General features: G+C 47.7%; 10 pseudogenes; all 10 read left to right on the top strand.

The window, feature by feature from the left end:
• The first annotated feature begins 6,729 nt into the window (after nt 1–6,729).
• Nucleotides 6,730–6,848, top strand: LOC143931474 (5S ribosomal RNA; annotated as a pseudogene).
• A 319-nt stretch (nt 6,849–7,167) lies between these two features.
• On the top strand, nt 7,168–7,286 carry LOC143931269 (5S ribosomal RNA; annotated as a pseudogene).
• Nucleotides 7,287–7,606: 320 nt separating this feature from the next.
• Nucleotides 7,607–7,725, top strand: LOC143932350 (5S ribosomal RNA; annotated as a pseudogene).
• A 541-nt stretch (nt 7,726–8,266) lies between these two features.
• On the top strand, nt 8,267–8,385 carry LOC143932367 (5S ribosomal RNA; annotated as a pseudogene).
• Nucleotides 8,386–11,684: 3,299 nt separating this feature from the next.
• On the top strand, nt 11,685–11,803 carry LOC143931343 (5S ribosomal RNA; annotated as a pseudogene).
• A 3,523-nt stretch (nt 11,804–15,326) lies between these two features.
• Nucleotides 15,327–15,445, top strand: LOC143931088 (5S ribosomal RNA; annotated as a pseudogene).
• Nucleotides 15,446–15,546: 101 nt separating this feature from the next.
• Nucleotides 15,547–15,665, top strand: LOC143932285 (5S ribosomal RNA; annotated as a pseudogene).
• Nucleotides 15,666–17,614: 1,949 nt separating this feature from the next.
• LOC143931465 (5S ribosomal RNA) lies at nt 17,615–17,733 on the top strand (annotated as a pseudogene).
• Nucleotides 17,734–22,116: 4,383 nt separating this feature from the next.
• Nucleotides 22,117–22,235, top strand: LOC143931837 (5S ribosomal RNA; annotated as a pseudogene).
• Nucleotides 22,236–22,298: 63 nt separating this feature from the next.
• On the top strand, nt 22,299–22,418 carry LOC143931890 (5S ribosomal RNA; annotated as a pseudogene).
• The last annotated feature ends 15 nt before the right edge of the window (nt 22,419–22,433 follow it).

Genomic DNA, 22,433 nt, shown 5'->3' on the forward strand with positions numbered 1-22,433 from the left:
TATAGGCGACCAATAGGACATTTAAATGGCTTAATGTTGTAGGGAGGAAGTATCGCTTTTCAAAGGTAAGAGATTGAAAGCTTAGCTTGAAAATGTCCGAGAAATAGTTGCTTTAGTCTAAATTTAAAGAATATGCCGGTACCAATGAGAAAGCTTATATTAGACTAGTTGATCTTTGCATTAGACAATCCTATTATTATTATTATTATTATTATGATTAAGATCATAGTGCAGAGAGATACATTTTGCATTACCGTACAATTAGCGGTAGAACTCATCGAAGTGAATAGATTTAACCGGATTTTGAGATAGTACTCTCTATTTCTAATAAGAAATAAAGAAAAATAAGTCAGGATGGTGTGTCAGGACTGTCACATACTCAATGTGACAGTTGATGTTGGAATTACAAATATGCAAAATAGAGCAAAAGAGTACATGGTTTATTTATATGTATGATAGTTTTATTGCATGCTTGATGTGGATGATTAAAATCGTGTAGTGAGTATAATCTATATTTAGCATAAGAATGAAAAGGCATAACATGGCAATGAGACAAACTCCATTAGAGATGTGAGCTAGATGAAATGATGAAAAGTCTCTGTATAGCCCAGATTGTCTTCTGTTATCACTTAGCCTACCCTCTAAATTCACTAGCCTCTCTATATACACCAGCATGTTTACACTAGCCGGTCTCTGCATACAATAGCTTGACTTCGATATACACTAGCCTATGTTCTGAATACACTAGCCCGTCTTCTGTCTTCTGTATGCCCTAGCCTGCCTTCTGTATACATTAGTCTCTCTGTATAAACTAGCATCTCTGTATACCCCAAACTGTCTTCTGTAAAAACGTGTCTCTCTTATAGCCTGTCTAGCCTTTCTTCTGTACACACTAGCTTCTCTGTATACACTAACCAGGCTTCTATATACTCTATGCACTAGCCTCTCTGTATAATCTAGCCTCTCTATATACCCTACCCCTGCATCTCTGTAATACACTAAACCCTCTGTATACCACAGCCTGTCTTCTGTATACACTAGACTGTAAAAACTAGCTAGAATACACCAGCCTGTCTTCTGTACCCACTAGACTCTCTGTATACACTACCCAGTCTTCTGTATACACTGTCAGCTTGGATGTATACCCAAGCCTGTCTTCTGTATACACTAGTCTCTCTATATGCACTGTCCTATCTGTATACACTCGACTCTCTCTATACACTAACCTCTCTATATACACTAACATCTTTGTATATACTAGCTTCTCTTTAAACTAGCCTCTCTGTGTACCCCAGCCTCATTGTTTACTCTAGCATCGCTGTATACTCAAGCCTATCTGCATACACGAGTCTGTATTCTGTATTCACTAGCCTTTCTTTTGTCTTCTATATATCTCTGTACAACCTTGCATCTCTGTAAAAACTGTCTGAACTAGCCAGTATTATGTATACACTCACCGACTGTATACACTAGACTCTCTGAATACACTAAACCCTCTGTATACCACAGCCTGTCTTCTGTATACACTAGACTGTAAAAACTAGCTAGAATACACCAGCCTGTCTTCTTTACCCACTAGACTCTCTGTATGCACTACCCAGTCTTCTGTATACACTGTCATCTTTGATGTATACCCAAGCCTGTCTTCTGTATACACTAGTTTCTCTATATGCACTGTCCTTTCTGTATACTCTCGACCCTCTCTATACATTAACCTCTCTATATACACTAACATCTTTGTATATACTAGCCTCTCTTTAAATTAGCCTCTCTGTGTACCCCAGCCTCACTGTTTACTCTAGCATCTCTGTATACTCAAGCCTATCTACATACACGAGTCTGTATTCTGTATTCACTAGCCTTTCTTCTGTATGCTGTAGTCTTCTATATATACCAGCTTCTCTGTACACCCTTGCATCTCTGTAAACACTGTGTAAACTAGCCAGTCTTATGTATACACTCGCCGACTGTATACACTAGACTCTCTGAATACACTAAACTCTCTGTATACCACAGTCTGTCTTCTGCATACACTAGACTGTAAATACTAGCTAGAATACACCAGCCTGTCTTCTGTACCCACTAGACTCTCTGCATGCACTACCCAGTTTTCTGTATACTCTGTCATCTTTGATGTATACCCAAGCCTGTCTTCTGTATACACTAGCTTCTCTATATGCACTGTCCTTTCTGTATACACTCGACTCTCTCTATACACTAACCTCTCTATATACACTAACATCTTTGTATATACTAGCCTCTCTTTAAACTAGCCTCTCTGTGTACCCCAGTCTCACTGTTTACTCTAGCATCTCTGTATACTCAAGCCTATCTACATACACGAGTCTGTATTCTGTATTCACTAGCCTTTCTTCTGTATGCTGTAGTCTTCTATATATACCAGCTTCTCTGTACACCCTAGCACTGTAACAGTGCTAGGTTCCTGTATTACAGAAACAGAACACCAGCAATAAGGTGTATACCGTGCAGGAGGCACACAACACCCACTCTAACTTCTGCACTGCAGATGCATGTATTGCAGAAATTGAACAGCAGTAATAAAGGGTAGCTTCAGGTGTGTACTGTGCAGGAGGCACATAACACCCACTGTAGCAGTGCTAGGTTCCCAAGCAGTAAAGACACTGTCCCTGCCTATCGTCCTCTTTCCCTGACCACCGCAACACACTATACAAGGCCGCCGCGCTGGCGGCCTTATATAGTGTGGGGTGTGTACTAACCCCCCTGAGCTATAATTGGCCACAGGAATCCTGCCTGTGGTGAATTGTGGCTCACCTCACAGAGGATGACACATCTGATCTTATTATATAGAACCTATTATGCTCCTCGTAAACTTTTTCAGTTTGGCCGAATGGCCGGACGCAAGTTGCCCCCGGTGCGGGAACATGGTGGGAGACATGATGCACATGTTTTGGAGATGCCCGAAGTTGATCCGCTACTGGACAGAGGTGACAGGAACCATTGATCGGATGTTTGGAACCTCCACCAGGATGGAGGCGAAGTATTGTCTCCTGGGATTAGTTGGCAGTTCTGAGATGCCTATTTCAGGCAAGGAAACTGTTGGCAATGACTTGGTTTTTTTCACTTGTTTCCCAAGATGACCATGTTGGCGTTTGTCAAGATGGTTGAGAGTGCCCAAAGAGATCGCCTCTGGCCCCATCACCTTGAAAGTGCCTGATCTTGTCTGATCTCGGAGGCTAAGCCTTGTCCGGCCTGATTAGTAACTGGGTGGGAGACCAACTGGGAATACCAGGTGTCGTAGGATTCTTTTTATGTTGTTGGCGTTGACATGGTTTTTTTTTCCACTTGTTTCCCAAGGTGATCATCTTGGCATTTGTCAAGAGGGCTGGGAGAGCCCAAAGAAATCTCCTATGACCACATCCCCCTGAAAGCGCCCGATCTCATCTGATCTCAGAGGCTAAGCAGGGTCCGGCCTGGATAGTACCTAATTAAAGGTGCCGTAGGAATCTTTTTATATTGTTGGCTTTGACCTGTTTTTCTTTCGCTTGTTTCCCAAGGTGACCATTTTAGCATCAGTCAAGAGTTTTGAGTATGTCCCAAAGCGTTCGCCTGAGGTCACATCACCCTGAAAGCGCCCGATCTCAGAGGCTAAGCAGGGTCTGGGTCAGATGGGAGACCGCCAGGGTCTATGTTGTTGGCGTTGACCTGTTTTTTTTCACTTGTTTCCCAAGATAACCATCTTGCTATTTGTCAAGAGGGTTGAGAGTGTCTAAATAGAACACCTATGGCCACATCACCCTGAAAGCGCACAATCTCATCTGATCTCGGAGGCTTAGCAGTGTACGGCCTGGTTAATACCTGTTTGGGAGACCATCTGTGAATACCAGGCGCCGTAGGCTTCTTTTTATGTTGTTGGCGTTTACCTGTTTATTTTCGCTTGTTTACCAAGGTGACCATCTTGGCGTTTGTCAAGAGGGTTGAGCGTGCATTTGATCTCAGAGGCTAAGCAGGGTTGGGACATGGTTAGTACCTGGATGGGAGACCGCCTGGGATTTCTCGATGCCATAGGCTTTAGTTTTAAGTTGTTGGCATTGACTTATTTATTTTTATTTTTATTATTCTTTTATTAAGTAAAACAACATAAATATAACAGTCAACCATACAGCATGACCCAGGGTCACCATTACATGGTAACAAAAAATAGGCAGCCAAATAACTCTGGGTTCTCAGAGGGGAGTCCTACAGTTTCATGCAGAAAAGAGAGAAACCCCACTTCCGACATGTAGTACAGTATAACTAGTGCAGCTCCGTTCGGACAAATGTAATCATGGAGAACAACTGGGACCACAGCGAGCCAGCTTATCATGACCTACGTGAACCAGAGTAAAATATGAGCCGGGCATGTCCAGAACCCTGGGGTTCTTCTGGGTCCCGAAGGCTAGTAAGGAGACAAGGCATAGTCAAAAGGGAGGACGGGGGAAGAAGAGAGTGCAAAGACGGAGAGAAAGGAGGTGGGGGGAATGCGGCAGGGAAAAAAAGAAAAATAAAGACAAAAAGGGAGGAAGGGAATGCCACCCAGGGCAGACATGGCCTACGTAGGTAAACGTTAGATTTTCAGTCGTTTTCTGGGACAGAGGCACTGCTCACCTCCCGAATGTAGTCTCGAGTACCAGTAAAATACCTCCAGGGCCTCCATGTAACACTAACAGCCTCTTCAGTGTTGTGAAGGGTGGCGGTCAATTCTTCCATCTGGAGAATATGATTGACTTTGGAATACCACAGCACCTTGGATGGGGGCTGAGGCTGCCTCCACAGTGCGGGAATGCAGGCCCGGGCGGCATTCAGGAGTTGCATTGTGAGGGTTTTTTTGTATTTTCGAACAGGCTGTTCGGTCAAGTGTAGAAGGCACGCTGCTGGGAACCCAAAAGTTCCTCAAGGCCGGGCATGCCCAGAAAAGGTGTCCCATGGTCCCTGTATCTGAATTTCACCTCCAACAAACATCCGGGATCGATCTATCCATTGTATTCAGAAGGTATGGGACTCTATACCAGCGTGAGACTATCTTGTATCCTGATTCTTGATATTGGTTTGCGATGGAAGCTTTATGTACTAAGGTCAGGATCTTCCCTATCTGTTGTGGGGTAAATGTGATGCCTAAGTCCCTCTCCCATTTGTGGATAAATGGTGGGGGTCGACTCCTCCTCCTGACTACTCAATAGGTTGTACAGGAGGGAGAGGGTGTGTCGCACAGGTTCCCTTTTGTGACAGATGGATTCATAGGGTGTCAGGTCTCTAGGAGTGTAGGGGGCCCTTTGTATGGCCAGAAGAAAGTGACGAAGTTGATAAGTACTAAACAAGTCAAGCGGAGGGTCAGAAAGCTCGGCGACAGTTTGCGTGGTCGGGAGCCCTCCCGAGGGCCAAACCTCTCCCAGACGCTGTTTCCCCACCACTGTCAAATGTCGCAGTTTCTTGTTGGTTAATCCCGGTGGGAAGTCTGGATTACCTATAACCGGAGTCATTGGTGATGGCAGGGGAGCAATGTGTGTGCAGCGGAACAACCTCCACACAACAGCCAACGTAGCTCCCACTACGGGGTGACCTCTGAGGTCTTTTGGTAGGGAGGACAGGAGCCACGGGGAGGTCAATAGGGGAATGGATCCATCCTCAATCTCCATCTCCACCCACTGCTTGTGTGGGCCATTACAATGCCAATCAACGACTCTCGCTAGCAGAGTCACTCTGTAGTATTGTCTGAGATCTGGGAGACCCAGACCCCCCTAGTCCTTTGGTCTGGCAAGCTATTGCAAACGGGCTCTGGGCGGTTTGCACGCCCAAATAAAGTCCCGGAGCAGCACCTGCAGTTGTCTGAAAAAAGTTGGGGTTAACCGGATCGGTAATGTCTGGAACATGTATAAGATCCGCGGGAGGGCTGTCATTTTGAATGCATTACATCGCCCGAACCAGGTCAGTGTTAAAGCATGCCAGTTTCCCTAATCAGATTTCAGTCTATCCAGGAGAGGGACAAAATTAAGCGGGTACAATTGCGCTAAATCCGCTGCGATGTCAACGCCCAGGTAACATATAGATTTTTCAGCCCAGTAGAATGGAAAAGCGGAGCGGAGCCTCTTGGCCTCACCATCCGGGACCGATATATTCAATACAGCCGACTTGGCGCAATTGATTTTATAGTTTGATAGGCTGCCGTATCGCTGTAGAGACGCAAGTATATTGGGAAGCAAAATGTGTGGATTGGAGACGGAAAAAAAATAGATCGTCAGTGTACGCCGCAATTTTGTGGTGTGCCGAGGGTTTGGATATGCCAGTAACATTCGGGTCATTCCGAACATGACACATAAGTGGTTCCAGTGTCAGAATAAAAATTAGGGGAGACAGACGGCACCCCTGCCTCGTCCCATTAGTGATGGGGAAAGAGTCCGAGCACCACTCGTTCACCCGTACCGCTGCCGACGGCGTGTAGTAAAGCGACATTACCCAGCTCATCATGTTGGAGCCAAGACCTATATGTTCCAGGGTGGCCTACATAAAGTGCCAGGCCACCCTGTCAAAGGCCTTCTCCGCGTCTGTTGACAACATAAGCAAGGGCCTTCCCTGTACATGCGCCGCATGGATTAAATTGAGGACTCGGGCCGTATTGTCTCTAGCTTCCGACTTATTTTTATTTTTTTTGCTTGTTTCCCAAGGTGACCATCTTGGCGTTTGTCAAGAGGGTTGAAAGTGCCTGAAGAGATAGCCTACGGGCACATCACCCTGAAAGCACCCGATCTCGTTTGATCTTGGAGGCTAAGAAGAGTCGGGCCTTGTTAGTACCTGGATGGGAGACCACCTGGGAATACCAGTTATTGTAGGCTTCTTTTTATGTTGTTGGCGTTGATTCGTTTTTTTTTTTGCTTGTTTCCCAAGGTGACCATCTTGGCATTTGTCAAGAAGGTTGAGAGTGCCCAAAGAGATCGCTTATAGCAGCATCACCCTGCATGAACCCTATCTCTTCTCTTCTCTGAGGCTAAGAAGGGTTGGGCCTAGTTAGTACCTGGATGGGAGATGGCGTTGGAATACCAGGTGCCGTATTCTTCTTTTTATGTTGTTGACATTGACCTGTTTTTTTTCGCTTGTATCTCAAGGTGACTATCTTGGCTTTTTTCAAGAGGGTTGACAATGCCCAAAGAGATTGCCTATGGGCACATAACCCTGAAAGCGCCCGATCTCCTCTGATCTCAGAAGCTAAACAGGGTTGGGCCTTGCTAGTACCTGGATTGGAGACCACCTGGGAATACTAGGTGCTGTAGGCTTCCTTTTATGTTGTTGGCCTTGACCTGTTTTTTTTTTCACTTGTTTCCCAAGGTGACCATCTTGGCGTTTGTCAAGAGGGTTGAAAGTGCCTGAAGAGATTGCCTACGGGCACATCACCCTGAAAGCACCCGATCTCGTTTGATGTTGGAGGCTAAGAAGAGTCGGGCCTTGTTAGTGCCTGGATGGGAGACCGCCTGGGAATACCAGGTGTCGTAGACTTCTTTTTATGTTGTTGGCGTTGACCTGTTTTTTTTTCGCTTGTTTCCCAAAGTGACCATCTTGGTGTTTGTCAAGAGGGTTGAGAGTGCCTGAAGAGATTGCCTATGGCCACATCACTCTGAAAGCACCCAATCTCATCTGATCTTGGAGGCTAAGAAGAGTCGCGCCTGGTTAGTACCTGGATGGGAGACCACCAGGGAATACCAGTTATTGTAGGCTTCTTTTTATGTTGTTGGCGTTGATTCATTTTTTTTTTTTTTGCTTGTTTCCCAAGGTGACCATCTTAGCATTTGTCAAGAGGGTTGAGAGTGCCCAAAGAGATCGCTTATAGCAGCATCACCCTGAAAGAGCCCTATCTCTTCTCTTCTCTGAGGCTAAGAAGGGTTGGGCCTAGTTAGTACCTGGATGGGAGATGGCGTTGGAATACTAGGTGCCGTATTCTTCTTTTTATGTTGTTGACATTGACCGTTTTTTTTTCACTTGTATCTCAAGGTGACTATCTTGGCATTTGTCAAGAGGGTTGAGAATGCCCAAAGAAATTGCCTATGGGCACATAACCCTGAAAGCACCCTATCTCCTCTGATCTCAGAAGCTAAACAGGGTTGGGCCTTGCTAGTACCTGGATTGGAGACCACCAGGGAATACTAGGTGGTGTAGGCTTCTTTTTATGTTGTTGGCCTTGACCTGTTTTTTTTTCACTTGTTTCCCAAGGTGACCATCTTGGCGTTTGTCAAGAGGGTTGAGAGTGCCTGAAGAGATCACCTATGGCCCCATCACCCTGAAAGCGCCCAATCTCATCTGATCTCGGATGCTAAACAGTGTCAGGCCTGGTTAGTACCTGGATGGGAGACCGCCTGGGAATACCAGGTGCCATAGGCTTCTTTTTTTTTTTTTTTTTTTATTTAGTAGTATGCGACATACAATGCAAAGGCAACTTCACAGAATGTGTGATACAAATAGTTACAAACAAACGATCATATTGCATGGATATCAGAGCCAATGGTAAGAAGTCAGAGGAGAATAGCACGTGTACAGCTTTGCGGTCATATCAAGATGAGATTAAAGCTCCATCTCGTTGGGATCCTCTACTACTTAAAATATTATTGATACTAGCCCTGCTACCCTCGAAGAGTTTAGATATCCATAGATAGGGGAAGAGTATTGTGTAGTAGTCAAATGGGGTCGGAACCTACCATTTTCTTTTCCCTTTTTTGAGTTAAGAAGGGAAATAGTAGAACTGAAAAGAGGGAGAAGGGGAAAGAGAAGATTGGGGAAGGAAATGGCAGAAAAGGAAAAGAAGGGGTAAGGGGGTGTCGTGGGTAGAGTGGATAGGATGGGGTCCCCTCCCAGGGAGCAAGAGACGCCCTCGGCTCACCAGATCATCAGCTGTCCAACGTTTGGAACAGCGATCTCCAATGATCACCATGAGCTTACTATGTCTCGCGGAGGTATTCTTCCGAAAAGCGAAACTGGGTCCAGTAGAACCATCTGTTCCCATGCTCCTCCGTTTTATCCCTCATTGTGGCAGTCAGGTCTTCCATTCGTTCAATATCATTTACCCTTGCGAACCACTGGGTCACCATTGGAGCAGATTGCTCTTTCCACTGACTTGGGATGCAGGCCCTAGCTGCATTGAGGAGATGTTTAAGTAAGGACTTATGATAACGCTTTCTCGACATAGGAGTTAGAGTGAGAAGAACTGCTGCGGGATCATTGGCTAAGGAAATCTCTGTGAACTTGTGGATGAGTCTCAGGACAGGCTGCCAGAATGTTTGTAATTTAGGGCATTCCCAGAAAATGTGGAGAATGGTGCCAGCCTGTTGCCCACAGCGACAGCAGCGGTCAGATTGACCGGGGAATATTTTGGCCAACACCACCGGTGTACGATACCAGCGTGTGATCAGCTTATATGAGATCTCCTGATATTTACTGCAGAGTGACGACTTATGGGCGAAAAAGAGTATTCTGTCCTTCTGTGGTTTGGAGAATGTAGTTTGTAAGTCCCTTTTCCATTTAGCTAGGAAGGGTGGATCCGTGGAGGATTGTGCGTCTGTCAGGATTTGGTAGGACCTAGAGAGGGAACCACGAATTGGGCCATCATCCAGGCAAAGTTCCTCAAAGGGGTGGAATTGTCTAGAGAAGCTCTCCAGCTATCCAATGCAACAGGTACTTGCTCTAGCAGTATGGTCCCCATGGGAATCAAGCCCGTGGGTCCAAGAAATAGGGCTGCTCTCAGAAGCCCTTTCGGGGCTTGCCTGGTAAAGGCCTGGTCAGACAGGCCCGGAGGGAATCTAGGATGTCCAATAATTGGGGTCATAGGAGAAGGGAAGTTAGTCAGGTGGGAAAGGTGAAAAAAACTATCCATCTCGGCGAGCGAGGGGCCAATTAACGGGTGAGTAGTCACACAGGGCTCCAATGGCCTCCCCGCCCAAGGCAGACCAGCCAGTGGAACCCGCGCCATCTCCTGCTCTAGCTTGACCCATAGCTTCAGTTCCCTATGCCGGTGTCTTATCACATATGGTCCCCCATCGGATAGTGTCCGCTGTGTACTGCGCATGCGCAGTACACAGCAACACAGATTCCGAAAATTGCCGAGCATGAACGGCGCCTGCGCACTGAGTCCAGGTTCTATCCCCACTATCCAAGTGGACATAGAGTAAGAATATAAAAGAGCCGAGCGCAGCGAGGCCGAGCCCGAAGCGTGGCGAGCGAAGCTCGCCTGCGAGGGGCCCTCTAATATTCACAACCCTATGTCCGCTTGGATGGTGGGGCTACCACCTCCACTCACCGCGCAGGCGCCGTTCAGCTTCGGAGATTTTCCGAAGCTTCGTCTGCTCCGTACTGCGCATGCGCAGTACGGCGTGGACACTATATCATGGCCGGACAGTATATGGCAGAACACCGGCACCAGTCAACCCCCGGTGTCATGTGCATCGTTGTGTAATATAGAGCAGGGTTCGGGAAGCCAATACCTCCCCGCAATTTCGGTCGCAATAGCATTGCCCTACCAATACGCATATGTTTTCTGCGCCAGAGGAACTTGATAAAGATTGAGCGAACCGCATGAAAGAAAGTCTGGGGTATTTTGATAGGTAAGGCTTGTAGTAGATACAGAAGTCGTGGCATCGCGTTCATCTTCAACACATTACAGCGTCCGAACCATGACAGAGCTAGTGGGTCCCATCTTTTAAGGTCCGCTGTAAGCCCATAGGCTTCTTTTTATGTTGTTGGCTTTGACCTGTTTTTTTTGCTTGTTTCTCAAGGTGACCATCTTGGCGTTTGTCAAGAGGGTTGGGCGTGCCTTGAAGAGAACGCTTACGGCCACATCAACCTGAAAGCACCCGATCTTGTCTGAATTCAGAGGCTAAGCAGCGTCAGGCCTGGTTAGTACCTGGATGGGAGACTGCCTGGGAAGACCAGGTGCCATAGAAGGATCTGGTCCGGTTAGTGTCTTGATTGGGAGATCGCCTGGGAATACTGGATGCCGTATGCCGCGTACACACGAGCAGACTGTATGACGTACTTAGTCCGTCGAAACACATTTCAGCGGACAATCCGCTCGTGTGTGGGCTTCAGTGGACTTTTTTTTTTTTTTGTTTAATATGTGTTTATTAAATGAAAAGAAAAGACAGGTATCAAAGAGATAATAACAGAAAGCTTGGCACATATATCATCAAGTGCAAAATAGGACAGGGATTGCAGAGGTTATGGTACACGGTCAATGACATAAAAGCTCTTCACAGCTCACAAACAAAAAAAAAAGATAACCGAGTATGTTCTAAGCCTACCAGCGTAACACAAAGAGCATCCAACTTCCCACAAGTGGGACTGCGGATGCTAGACTGCAAGGTCCCTAGTTGCAGCAGACAAACAATGTTGTACCAAGTAACTAATAAGAAAGCGTGGGGAGAAAGTGAGGGGCGGGGTTTTCCGGGTTGTCCATGTCCAGTTACGTTCCCCACGTAGGACTACCCGTATTGGGTAATAGCCCAGGATTGGGCGCGTTGCCGGGCGCCGGCTGCCTCCCTGTAATGGGGGGGCGGTGGGCGGCAGGCAAACAGTTTTAAACAGAAGTAGGCTTCTTTTTATGTTGTTGGCGTTTACCTGTTTATTTTGCTTGTTTACCAAGGTGACCATCTTGGCATTTAACAAGAGGGTTGAGAGTGCCCAAAGAGATCACCTACGGCCCCATCACCCTGAAAGCGCCCAATCTCATCTGATCTCAGAGGCTAAACAGTGTCGGGCCTGGTTAGTACCTGGATGGGAGACCGCCTGGAAATACCAGGTGCCATAGGCTTCTTTTTATGTTGTTGGCTTTGAACTGTTTATTTCGCTTGTTTCTCAAGGCGACCATCTTGGCGTTTGTCAAGAGGGTTGGGCGTGTCTTGAAGAGAACGCTTACGGCCACATCACCCTGAAAGCACCCGATCTCGTCTGATTTCAGAGGCTTAGCAGCGTCAGGCCTGGTTAGTACCTGGATGGGAGACTGCCTGGGAAGACCAGGTGACATAGAAGGATCTGGCCTGGTTAGTGTCTTGATTGGGAGATCGCCTGGGAATACCGGATGCCGTAGGATTCTTTTTATGTTGTTGGCTTTGACCTGTTTTTTTTCCCTTGTTTCCCAAGGTGACCATCTTGGCATTTGTCAAGAGGGTTGAGAGTGCACAAAGAAATTGCCTACGGGCACAACACCCTGAAAGCGCCCAATCTCGTTTGGTCTCAGAGGCTAAGCAGGGTTGGTCCTGGTTTGTACCTGGATGGGAGACCGCCTGGGTTTTCCAAATGCCGCAGGCTTCTTTTTATGTTGTTGGCGTTGACTTGTTTTTTTTGTCTGTTTCCCAAGATGACCATCTTGGCGTTTGTCAAGAGGGTTGAGCGTGCATTTGATCTCAGAGGCTAAGCAGGGTTGGGACCTGGTTAGTACCTGGATGGGAGACCGCCTGGGATTTCTCGATGCCATAGGCTTTAGTTTTAAGTTGTTGGCATTGACTTATTTTTTTTAAAATTATTCTTTTATTAAGTAGAACAACATAAATATAACAGTCAACCATACAGCATGACCCAGGGTCACAATTACATTGTAACAAAAAATAGGCAGCCAAATAACTCTGGGTTCTCAGAGGGGAGTCCTACAGTTTCATGCAGAAAAGAGAGAAACCCCACCTCCGACATGTAGTACAGAAGTACTGAGTAACGGAGTAGTGCAGCTCCGTTCAGACAAATGTAATCATGGAGAACAACTGGGACCACAGCGAGCCAGCTTATCATGACCTACGTGAACCAGAGTAAAATATGAGCCGGTCATGTCCAGAACCCTGGGGTTCTTCTGGGTCCCGAAGGCTAGTAAGGAGACAAGGCATAGTCAAAAGGGAGGACGGGGGAAGAAGAGAGTGCAAAGACGGAGAGAGAGGAGGTGGGGGGATGGCGGCGGGAAAAAAAAGAGAAATAAAGACAAAAAGGGAGGGGGGAATGCCACCCAGGGCAGACATGGCCTACGTAGGTAAACATTAGATGTTCAGTCGTTTTCTGGGACAGAGGCACTGCTCACCTCCCGAACGTAGTCTCGAGTACCAGTAAAATACCTGCAGGGCCTCCATGTAACACTAAATGCCTCTTCAGTGTTGTGAAGGGTGGCGGTCAATTCTTCCATCCGGAGAATATGATTGATTTTGGAATACCACAGCACCTTGGATGGGGGCTGAGGCTGCCTCCACAGTGCGGGAATGCAGGCCCGGGCGGCATTCAGGAGTTGCATCGTGAGGGTTTTTTTGTATTTTCGAACAGGCTGTTCGGTCAAGTGTAGAAGGCACGCTGCTGGGAACCCAAAAGTTCCTCAAGGCCGGGCATGCCCAGAAAAGGCGTCCCATGATCCCCGTATCTGAATTTCCCCTCCAACAAACATCCGGGATCGATCTATCCATTTTATTCAGAAGTTATGGGACTCTATACCAGCGTGAGACTATCTTGTATCCTGATTCTTGATATTGGTTTGCGATGGAAGCTTTATGTACTAAGGTCAGGATCTTCCCTATCTGTTGTGGGGTAAATGTGATGCCTAAGTCCCTCTCCCATTTGTGGATAAATGGTGGGGGTCGACTCCTCCTCCTGACTACTCAATAGGTTGTACAGGAGGGAGAGGGTGTGTCGCACAGGTTCCCTTTTGTGACAGATGGATTCATAGGGTGTCAGGTCTCTAGGAGTGTAGGGGGCCCTTTGTATGGCCAGAAGAAAGTGACGAAGTTGATAAGCACTAAACAAGTCAAGCGGAGGGTCAGAAAGCTCGGCGACAGTTTGCGTGGTCGGGAGCCCTCCCGAGGGCGACACCTCTCCCAGTCGCTGTTTCCCCACCACTGCCAACTGTCGCAGTTTCTTGCTGGTAAATCCCGGTGGGAAGTCTGGATTACCTATAACCGGAGTCATTGGTGATGGCAGGGGAGCAATGTGTGTGCAGCGGAACAACCTCCGCACAACAGCCAACGTAGCTCCCACTACGGGGTGACCTCTGAGGTCTTTTGGTAGGGAGGACAGGAGCCACGGGGAGGTCAATAGGGGAATGGATCCATCCTCAATCTCCATCTCCACCCACTGCTTGTGTGGGCCATTACAATGCCAATCAACGACTTTGGCTAGCAGAGTCACTCTGTAGTATTGTCTGAGATCTGAGAGACCCAGACCCCCCTTGTCCTTTGGTCTGGCAAGCAATTGCAAACGGGCTCTGGGCGGTTTGCGCGCCCAAATAAAGTCCCGGAGCAGCACCTGCAGTTGTCTGAAAAAAATTGGGGGTAACCGGATCGGTAATGTCTGGAACATGTGTAAGATCCGCGGGAGGGCCGTCATTTTGAATGCATTACAGCGCCCGAACCAGGTCAGTGTTAAAGCATGCCAGTTTCCCAAATCAGATTTCAGTCTATCCAGGAAAGGGACAAAATTAAGCGGGTACAATTGCGCTAAATCCGCTGCGATGTCAACGCCCAGGTAACATATCGATTTTTCAGCCCAGTAGATGGAAAAGCGGAGCGGAGCCTATTGGCCTCACCATCCGGGACCGATATATTCAATACAGCTGACTTGGCGCAATTGATTTTATAGTTTGATAGGCTGCCGTATCGCTGGAGAGACGCAAGTATATTGGGACGCAAAATGTGTGGATTGGAGACGGAAAAAATTAGATCGTCAGCCTACGCCGCAATTTTGTGGTGTGGCGTGCCGAGGGTTTGGATATGCCAGTAATATTCGGGTCATTCCGAACGTGACACATAAGTGGTTCCAGTGTCAGAATAAAAATGAGGGGAGACAGAGGGCACCCCTGCCTCGTCCCATTAGTGATGGGGAAAGAGTCCGAGCACCACTTGTTCACCCGTACCGCTGCCGACGGCGTGGAGTAAAGCGGATTGAGAGTGCCTGAAGAGATTGCCTATGGCCACATCACTCTGAAAGCACCCAATCTCGTCTGATCTTGGAGGCTAAGAAGAGTCGGGCCTGGTTAGTACCTGTAGGCTTCTTTTTATGTTGTTGGCGTTGATTCGTTTTTTTTTTTTTGCTTGTTTCCCAAGGTGACCATCTTGGCATTTGTCAAGAGGGTTGAGAGTGCCCAAAGAGATCGCTTACAGCAGCATCACCCTGAAAGAGCCCTATCTCTTCTCTTCTCTGAGGCTAAGAAGGGTTGGGCCTAGTTAGTACCTGGATGGGAGATGGCGTTGGAATACTAGGTGCCGTATTCTTCTTTTTATGTTGTTGACATTGACCTGTTTTTTTTCGCTTGTATCTCAAGGTGACTATCTTGGCATTTGTCAAGAGGGTTGAGAATGCCCAAAGAGATTGCCTATGGGCACATAACCCTGAAAGCACCCGATCTCCTCTGATCTCAGAAGCTAAACAGGGTTGGGCCTTGCTAGTACCTGGATTGGAGACCACCTGGGAATACTAGGTGCTGTAGGCTTCTTTTTATGTTGTTGGCCTTGACCTGTTTTTTTTTTCACTTGTTTCCCAAGGTGACCATCTTGGCGTTTGTCAAGAGGGTTGAGAGTGCCCGAAGAGATCACCTACGGCCCCATCACCCTGAAAGCGCCCAATCTCGTCTGATCTTGAATGCTAAACAGTGTCGGGCCTGGTTAGTACCTGGATGGGAGACCGCCTGGGAATACCAGGTGCCATAGGCTTCTTTTTTATTTATTTAGTAGTATGCGACATACAATGCAAAGGCAACTTCACAGAATGTGTGATACAAATAGTTACAAACAAATGATAATATTGCATGGATATCAGAGCCAATGGTAAGAAATTCGAGGAGAATAGCACGTGTACAGCTTTGCGGTCATATGAAGATGAGATTAAAGCTCCATCTCGTTGGGATCCTCTACCACTTAAAATATTATTGACACTAGCCCTGCTACCCTCGAAGAGTTTAGATATCCATAGATAGGGGAAGAGTATTGTGTAGTAGTCAAATGGGGTCGGAACATACCATTTTCTTTTCCCTTTTTTGAGTTAAGAAGGGAAATAGTAGAACTGAAAGGAGGGAGAAGGGGAAAGAGAAGATTGGGGAAGGAAATGGCAGAAAAGGAAAATAAGGGGTAAGGGGGTGTCGTGGGTAGAGTGGATAGGGTGGGGTCCCCTCCCAGGGAGCAAGAGACGCCCTCGGCTCACCAGCTCATCAGCTGTCCAACGTTTGGAATAGCGATCTTGTGGATGAGTCTCAGGACAGGCTGCCAGAATGTTTGTAATTTAGGGCATTCCCAAAAAATTTGGAGAATGGTGCCAGCCTGTTGCCCACAGCGACAGCAGCGGTCAGATTGACCGGGGAATATTTTGGCCAACACCACCAGTGTACGATACCAGCGTGTGATCAGCTTATATGAGATCTCCTGATATTTACTGCAGAGTGACGACTTATGGGCGAAAAAGAGTATTCTGTCCTTCTGTGGTTTGGAGAATGTAGTTTGTAAGTCCCTTTTCCATTTAGCTAGGAAGGGTGGATCCGTATAGGATTGTGCGTCTGTCAGGATTTGGTAGGACCTAGAGAGGGAACCACGAATTGGGCCATCATCCAGGCAAAGTTCCTCGAAGGGGTGGAATTGTCTAGAGAAGAACGAATGGTTAGGTAGTGATCTGAGGAAATGGATTAGCTGTCTAGCTCTCCAGCTATCCATTGCAACAGGTACTTGCTCTAGCAGTATGGTCCCCATGGGAATCAAGCCCGTGGGTCCAAGAAATAGAATTTCGGGGCTTGCCTGGTAAAGGCCTGGTCAGACAGGCCCGGAGGGAATCTAGGATGTCCAATAATTGGGGTCATAGGAGAAGGGAAGTTAGTCAGGTGGGAAAGGTGAAAATACTATCCATCTCGGCGAGCGAGAGGCCAATTAACGGGTGAGTAGTCACACAGGGCTCCAATGGCCTCCCCGCCCAAGGCAGACCAGCCAGTGGAACCCACGCCATCTCCTGCTCTAGCTTGACCCATAGCTTCAGTTCCCCACGCCGGTGTCTTATCACATATGGTCCCCCATCGCATATTGTCCGCTGTGTACTGCGCATGCGCAGTACACAGCAACACAGATTCTGAAAATTGCCGAGCATGAACGGCGCCTGCGCACTGAGTCCAGGTTCTATCCCCACTATCCAAGTGGACACAGAGTAAGAATATAAAAGAGCCGAGCGCAGCGAGGCCGAACCCGAAGCGCGGCGAGCGAACCTCGCCTACGAGGGGCCCTCTAATATTCACAACCCTATGTCCGCTTGGATGGTGGGGCTACCACCTCCACTCACCGTGCAGGCGCCGTTCAGCTTCGGAGATTTTCCGAAGCTTCGTCGTCTTCGTACTGCGCATGCGCAGTACGGCGCAGACACTATATCATGGCCGGACAGTATATGGCAGAACACCGGCACCAGTCAACCACCGGTGTCATGTGCGTTGCTGTGTAATATAGAGCAGGGTCCGGGAAGCCAATACCTCCCCTCAATTTCGGTCGCAATAGCATTGCCCTACCAATACGCATATGTTTTCTTCTTGGCTTCTTTTTATGTTGTTGGCTTTGACCTGTTTTTTTTAGCTTGTTTCCCAAGGTGACCATCTTGGCCTTTGTCAAGAGGCTTCAGAGTGCCCAAAGAGAGTGCCTACGGCCAAATCACCCTGAAAGAGCCCAATCTCATCTGATCTCAGAGGCTAAGCAGCGATGGGCCTGGTTAGTACCTGGATGGGAGACAGCTTGGGAATACCAGGTGCCGTAAGCTTCTCATTGTGTTGTCGGCGTTGACCTGTTTTTTCCCCCTTGTTTCCCAAGGTGACCATCTTGGCATGTGTCAAGAGGGTTGAGAGTGCACAAAGAAATTGCCTAGGAGCACAACACCCTGAAAGCGCCCAATCTCGTTTGGTCTCAGAGGCAAAGCAGGGTTGGGCCTGGTTTGTACCTGGATGGGAGACCGCCTGGGTTTTCCAGATGCCACAGGCTTATTTTTATGTTGTTGGTGTTGACCTGTTTTTTTCGCTTGTTTCCCAAAGTGATCATCTTGGCATTTGTCAAGAGGGTTGAGAGTGCCTAAAGAGATCGCTTACAGCCGCATCACCCTGAAAGCACCCTATCTCTTCTGATCTCAGAGGCTAAGAAGGGTTGGGCCTAGTTAGTACTTGAATGGGAGACGGCCTTGGAATACCAGGTGCCGTATTCTTCTTTTTATGTTGTTGGTGTTGACCTGTTTTTTTTCGCTTGTTTCCCAGGGTGACTATCTTGGCATTTTTCAAGAGGGATGAGAGTGCCCAAAGAGATTGCCTATGGGCACATCACCCTGAAAGCGCCTAATCTCCGCTGATCTCAGAGGCTAGAAAGGGTCGCGGCTTGTTAATACCTGGATGGGAGACCGCCTGGAAATACTAGGTGCGGTAGGCTTCTTTTTATGTTGTTGGCGTTGACTTGTTTTTTTTGTTTGTTTCCCAAGGTGACCATCTTGGCGTTTGTCAAGAGGGTTGAGCATGCCTGAAAAAATCTACTATGGCTGCATCAGCCTGAAAGAGCCAAATCTCATTTGATCTCAGAGGCTAAGGCTGCGTACACACGGGCGGACTGTTCGTCCAACTTTGTCCGCTGAACAGTGTTTCAGCGGACAGTCCGCTCGTGTGTGGGCTTCAGCGGACAGTTTCAGCGGACAGTCTAACGAACAAAGTTTTTCGGAATTTCCGTAAGACTGTCCGCTGAAACTTGGTTTGAGCGGACAGTCCGCTCATGTGTAGGCTTGTTCGTCAAACTAAGTTCCGCGCATGTTCAAAAAGGATTTACACGCCGAAGGTTGCATTGCAGTGTATAGGACTTCGAATCTCTCGTCCCGTCGTACGTGCCGTTCACGTCATCGCGCAAGTTTTCAGCGGACTGTTCGTTTGTCGTGTGTGGTCCAGTCCGCTCATGCAAATTTTGAATGGACTGTTTGTCAAACTGTTTGACGAACCTAGTTGGGCGAACAGTCCGCCCGTGTGTACGTGGCCTAAGCAGGGTTGGGACCTGGTTAGTACCTGGATGGGAGACCGCCTGGGATTTCTCGATGCCATAGGCTTTTTTTTTAAGTTGTTGGCATTGACTTATGTTTTTTTTTTTGTTTTATTCATTTATTAAGTATAAGTAGAACAACATAAATATAACAGTCAACCATACAGCATGACCCAGGGTCACAATTACATGGTAACAAAAAATAGGCTGCCAAATAACTCTGGGTTCTCAGAGGGGAGTCCTAGAGTTTCATGCAGAAAAGAGAGAAACCCCACCTCCGATATGTAGTACAGTATAACTAATGCAGCTCCGTTCGGACAAATGTAATCATGGAGAACAACTGGGACCACAGCGAGCCAGCTTATCATGACCTATGTGAACCAGAGTAAAATATGAGCCAGTCGTGTCCAGAACCCTGGGGTTCTTCTGGGTCCCAAAGGCTAGTAAGGAGACAAGGCATAGTGAAAAGGGAGGACGGGGGAAGAAGAGAGTGCAAAGACGGAGAGAGAGGAGGGGGGGGGGATGGCGGCGGGGAAAAAAAGAAAAATAAAGACAAAAAGGGAGAGGGGGGAATGCCACCCAGGGCAGACTTGGCCTACGTAGGTAAACGTTAGATGTTCAGTCGTTTTCTGGGACAGGGGCGCTGCTCACCTCCCGAATGTAGTCTCAAGTACCAGTAAAATACCTCCAGGGCCTCCATGTAACACTAAATGCCTCTTCAGTGTTGTGAAGGGTGGGGGTCAATTCTTCCATCCGGAGAATATGATTGACTTTGGAATACCACAGCACCTTGGATGGGGGCTGAGGCTGCCTCCACAGTGTGGGAATGCAGGCCCGTGCGGCGTTCAGGAGTTGCATCGTGAGGGTTTTTTTGTATTTTCGAACAGGCTGTTTGGTCAAGTGTAGAAGGCACGCTGCTGGGTTGTTTGCGATATCTACATTTCTGAGAGTTTTTATCGTCCCGGTCACCTCCACCCAAAAGTTCCTCAAGGCCGGGCATGCCCATAAAATGTGTCCCATGGTCCCCGTATCTGAATTGCACCTCCAACAAACATCCGGAATCGATGTATTCATTTTATTCAGAAGGTATGGGACTCTATACCAGCGTGAGACTATCTTGTATCCTGATTCTTGATATTGGTTTGCGATGGAAGCTTTATGTACTAATGTCAGGATCTTCCCTATCTGTTGTGGGGTAAATGTGATGCCAAAGTCCCTCTCCCATTTGTGGATAAATGGTGGGGTCGACTCCTCCTCCTGACTACTTAATAGGTTGTAGAGGAGGGAGAGGGTGTGTCGCACAGGTTCCTTTTTGTGACAGATGGATTCATAGGGCGTCAGGTCTCTAGGAGTGTAGGGGGCCCTTTGTATGGCCAAAAGAAAGTGACGAAGTTGATAAGCACTAAACAAGTCAAGCGGAGGGTCAGAAAGCTCGGCGACAGTTTGCGTGGTCGGGAGCCCTCCCGAGGGCCACACATCTCCCAGACGCTGTTTCCCCACCACTGTCAACTGTCACAGTTTCTTGTTGGTAAATCCCAGTGGGAAGTCTGGATTACCTATAACCGGAGTCATTGGTGATGGCAGGGGAGAAATGTGTGTGCAGAGGAACAACCTCCGCACAACAGCCAACGTAGCTCCCACTACGGGGTGATCTCTGAGGTCTTTTGGTAGGGTGGACAGGAGCCACGGGGAGGTCAATAGGGGAATGGATCCATCCTCAATCTCCATCTCCACCCACTGCTTGTGTGGGCCATTACAATGCCAATCAACGACTCTCGCTAGCAGAGTCGCTCTGTTGTATTGTCTCAGATCTGGGAGACCCAGACCCCCCTTGTCCTTTGGTCTGGCAAGCAATTGCAAAAGGGCTCTGGGCGGTTTGCGCACCCAAATAAAGTCCCGGAGCAGCACCTGCAGTTGTCTGAAAAAAATTGGGGGTAACCGGATCGGTAATGTCTGGAACAAGTATAAGATCCGCGGGAGGGCCGTCATTTTGAATGCATTACAGCGCCCGAACCAGGTCAGTGTTAAAGCATGCCAGTTTCCCAAATCAGATTTCAGTCTATTCAGGAGAGGGACAAAATTAAGCGGGTACAATTGTGCCAAATCCGCTGCGATGTCAACGCCCAGGTAACGTATAGATTTTTCAGCTCAGTAGAATGGGAAAGCGGAGCGTAGCCTCTTGGCCTCACCATCCGGGACCGATATATTCAATACAGCCGACGGTGCAATTGATTTTATAGTTTGATAGGCTGCCGTATCGCCGGAGAGCCGCGAGTATATTGGGAAGCGAAATGTGTGGATTGGAGACGAAAAAAATTAGATCGTCAGCGTACGCCGCAATTTTGTGGTGTGCCCAGGGTTTGGATATACCAGTAATATTCGGGTCATTCCGAACGTGACACATAAGTGGTTCCAGTGTCAGAATAAAAATTAGGGGAGACAGAGGGCACCCCTGTCTCGTCCCATTAGTGATGGGGAAAGAGTCCGAGCACTCTGAAAGCACCCAATCTCGTCTGATCTTGGAGGCTAAGAAGAGTCAGGCCTGGTTAGTACCTGGATGGGAGACCACCTGGGAATACCAGTTATTGTAGGCTTCTTTTTATGTTGTTGGCGTTGATTCATTTTGTTTTTTTTTCGCTTGTTTCCCAAGGTGACCATCTTGGCATTTGTCAAGAGGGTTGAGAGTGCCCAAAGAGTTAGCTTACAGCAGCATCACCCTGAAAGAGCCCTATCTCTTCTCATCTCTGAGGATAAAAAGGGTTGGGCCTAGTTAGTCCCTGGATGGGAGATGGCTTTGGAATACCAGGTGCCGTAGTCTTCTTTTTATGTTGTTGACATTGACCTGTTTTTTTTCCGCTTGTTTCCCAAGGTGACTATCTTGGCATTTGTCAAGAGGGTTGAGAGTGCCCAAAGAGATTGCCTATGGGCACATAAGCCTGAAAGCGCCCGATCTCCTCTGATCTCAGAGGCTAAACAGGGTCGGGCCTTGCTAGTACCTGGATTGGAGACCACCTGGGAATACTAGGTGCTGAAGGCTTCTTTTTATGTTGTTGGCGTTGACTTGTTTTTTTTTTTTGTTTGTTTACCAAGGTGACCATCTTGGTGTTTGTCAAGAGGGTTGAGAGTGCCTGAAGAGCTCGCCTATGGCCACATAACCCTGAAAGCACCAGATCTCGTCTGATCTCAGAGACTAAACAGGGTCGGGCCTTGTTAATACCTGGATGGGAGACCAGTTGGGAATACTAGGTGCTGTAGACTTCTTCTCATGTTGTTGGCGTTGACTTGATTTTTTTTTTTTGTTTCCCAGTGCCTGAAGAAATCTCCTACGGCCACACCACCCTGAAAGAGCCCAATCTCATCTGATCTCAGAGGCTAAGCTGGGTTGGGACCAGTTTAGTACCTGGATGGGAGACCGCCTGGGATTTCCAGATGCCGTAGGCTTCTTTTTATGTTGTT

Source organism: Lithobates pipiens, unplaced genomic scaffold, assembly GCF_037356315.1.
Source record: "Lithobates pipiens isolate NorthernLeopardFrog02 unplaced genomic scaffold, aLitPip1_a1.2 Scaffold_25, whole genome shotgun sequence".
NCBI lineage: Eukaryota > Metazoa > Chordata > Amphibia > Anura > Ranidae > Lithobates > Lithobates pipiens.